Here is a 3,839-nt window from a genome sequence, read left to right as displayed (position 1 = left end):
TATTTGTGTTATGAATTATTAATGTTTGTGTTTCTTTTGTATTTCTGCTACCAAGAATGTAAAATTGTTGTCCTGAATAGGTCTTTTGTTAAAACTTGGTGTAACTATATCTGTTACAGTCTTTACAATTCCTTTTTTCAGTATTAAACCTTACAAAATGATCCATTTGTCCTTTGAATAATAAAACATGTTTCAACTGAAAACAAAAACAAAACAAATTGGACATGCAAAGAACTGATTAAAGCCATTAAACTTTTGCTTCATAAAATTCATGGTTGTTTTAGAGAAGTATACTGACAAGTGGTTGGAATTCCAATGGAAATTATGTGTGCCCTCTTATTGCAGATGTTTGTCTTGCTTCGAAAAAGTGAGAGTTAGTGTGGTGCGGCAGTAGCGGCATCAACAATATATTAGTTTGTGATTAGGTGCTTATGGGGAACCACTCGTGGTAGGTCCATGATATTTGGTATTACCAGGCATATTATTTGGCCTCGCCCCCTCAGTCATGTTCTTTTGACTTTGAATGATTTGCTTAGTTTACATGTAATAGTTCCTGATTATGCCTTTAAGGGGAACCATTAGTGGTAGGTCAACGATATTAGGTATGCAGATGTATTTGCATTTGCACATCTGATTTCCATGGAGATTATTTAGCTCAGTCATGGTCTATTGACTTTGAATATTTGCATAGTTTACATGTTAAAGTTTGTGACTAGATCAGTTTAAGATAAACCACAAATTTTAAGTCAATGATAGTTTGTATGAAGTTGTATACACATTTGCAAGTTTCATTTCCATGGAGATTATATGGCCCTGCCTATCATCATGGCTCATTTAGTTTAAAACTTGCATATTTTACAAGTTAAAGATTATGGTTATTAAGGCTAGTTAGAAGAGAAACACTTATGAACATTCAATGGTATTTGGTATGCAGTTTTATAAGCATTGGCATTTCTCATTTTCATGGCGGTTATTTGACCCTGCACGTTCAGTCTCAGTTCATTGACTTTGAATGTTTTGCATAGTTAACATGTTTAAATATTGCCATTTTAATTTCAACATTTGCATCTTACTGTCAGTATTACAAAAAGCCAGACATATCTCTGTGTCAACAGTTTATTATTGTATGTTTTTTTATGAATGTTGAGATTAAAAAAGGGGGAATTGATATCTGAAAAAAAATAGTTTAACCCTACCACATATTCATGTGACTGTCCTGAGTCAGTTTGGCTATTTTTGTCACAAGGTTGCTTTCTCATCGACGTATACCCCACATCTCTGATCATCTCCCCCTTTGACAATGGGAGACATTATGTTTAAGTACTGTTTTTCTTCTGCTTCTCAAGCAACCATGTTCAGGTTATAACTTGTTTTCTTTGACACTAGCTTATATTTGGCATGATGGTGTATAACCATAAGACTCTGTGATGCATTTCCTCATGACCTCTATGTGACCGTGACCATCGACCTAACGGTCAAAATACTTGATTTTATTTTACATTTATACCTTTTGTCTCGTATGACATAAGCATATGGATGCAGTACCTCAGAACAACGTGTCACATACCATGGAAGATGACTTTGGCCTTAAAGGTCAAGTAATTTATTTAATGTAAGTACACCCCAATACTTTATGAATTCCTACTTGTCACTGCAACTAAGGATTTCTCCCATGCAAAAGGTCATGAGGACCTTGACCTCATGGTCAGAATACCTAATATTTTTGAACATTTTCATGTCCATAACAACTTTTTCCTCCTTTGGCATTTGCTGGTGATATCTGGCACATGGGTGCAGCACCGCATCATGTGTTGTGTATCATAAAAGATTACCTATGATGACCTTGACCTTCAAGGTCAAATAATTAATTTTTGTATGTCCAACTCAATACCATATATATTCTTTTTGATATAGCTATGCAAATAATAATTTGCCCATGCACAAGGTCATTATGACCTTGACCTTTTACATTAAGTTCAGAATAATTAATTTTTCAGACATTAATAAAATGCTCCGCTGGGCGCAGCTTGATACGACCGCAGAGGTCGAACCCTGAACAGTTGAGGCAAGTATGGACACAACATTCAAGCTTGATACAGCACTGAATTTTGATTGTGATTAAATGTTTGACACAGCATAGGTTTCTGACACAGAATGAATGTGGTTTAAGAACTTAAAAAATTTTAATTTACCTATTCAAAACCATATCATTATTATTTGCTTTTACATATAAATCAGAAATAACCAATTTAAAATGGAAAATTTTAAAGAAAAAAAAAGGAAAAAAAGAAAAAAAAAATCCCTCCCCCAAATTTTTTGAACCCCCTTATGATTCATCACCCCCAAACTCAATCCCAGCCTTCCCTTTGTGGTATGGTACCTTGCAGTACAATTTCAGAGAGATCCATACACTTGAACACAAGTTATTGTCTGGAAACTAGAAAAATGCTTATTTTTGGCCCCTTATTCCTAAACGTTTTGGGCAATTACCCCCAAACTCAAATCAAGCTTTCCCTTTGTGATATGGAACCTTGTAGTACAATTTCAAAAAGATCCATACACTTACACACAAGTTATTGTCATGAAACTAGAAAAATGCTTGTTTTTTGCCCCTTTTTTGGCCCCTAATTCCTAAAATTTTGAGGCAATTACCCCCAAAATCAATCGCTGCATTCCCTTTGTGATATGGAACCTTGTGGTACAATGTCAGAGAGATCCATACACTAACACACAAGTTATGTCTGGAAGTTACAAAAATGCTTATTTTTGGCCCCTTTTTGGCCCTTATTCCTTAACTGTTGGTACCATAACCCCCAAAATCAATCCTAACCTTCCTTTTGTGGTATTGAACCTTCTGGTAAAATTTCATAGAGATCCATTCACTTAAACTAAAGTTAGAGTGCAAAAACCAATGTGTCTTCGTACGACGATGATGACACCGACGACGACGCCAACGTCATACCAATATACGACCGCAAAATTTAAAAAATGAGGAAACATTAGTTTTAGTATACTAAAACAGTCTTACTCAGTTCATATTGAAATATTTGCAACTGAATCAAAGCATCAACAATCAATAAGCTTTTTAAAAATATATATGTCATTGAAATCAGTCTTCTTTTTGGGGAACCAGCTTTAAAGGACAATTTAAAAGAATTAAGACAGTAATTAAAATTGTTTAAGTAGTATTTCTTCACCTTGTTTTGGCCATAGCTATGTTATCTTTAGACAAAGATTTATGATATTTGGTATGAAGGTGTAAAAGCATATAACTGTGTGGCATCTCATGACCTTAATGTGACCCTCACTTTAACTTCAAAGTCAAATAATAGGACATTTTTTTGTTGTGGTCATGACTTTTTTATGCTAAAACATAGGCTTTTGATGCATTGCATGTGTCACATACCACTGTGATTGACCTTTGCTCAAATATTTTTTTGGGGGGGAAATCTGGTCTCCATGCTTGCTTGCCATGGAAAATTCTTTCTAGTGCATCTTTGGCGTTTGTCTTAAATTAGAGATTTATGCACACCTGTTATGATAAATTATTATACCTGGGGGCTATATTGTTTGTCCAACAAATATTTTCATCTCACTTTTCTTGCAATTGGGTTCTTCTAACGCTTTGAGCATTCCTGATGAAGGTAAATCCAGAAAAGATACTTAGAACTATGAGTGGTGTCTGCTTAGCATGATCTTGCAAAGACAATATATATGCAAAGTGAAATATGAAATCAATGGGTAGCACTAATTTCTTTTCATTCTTATTCAAAGCACTTATATGAAATCTGTCTCTTATTAAGAAAAATACTAATAAAAGAAACACAGAACCTGCCATA

Source organism: Mytilus californianus, unplaced genomic scaffold (assembly GCF_021869535.1).
Source record: "Mytilus californianus isolate M0D057914Y unplaced genomic scaffold, xbMytCali1.0.p SCAF_5, whole genome shotgun sequence".
In the NCBI taxonomy this organism is placed as follows: Eukaryota; Metazoa; Mollusca; class Bivalvia; order Mytilida; family Mytilidae; genus Mytilus; species Mytilus californianus.
This window is presented reverse-complemented; position numbering follows the sequence as displayed.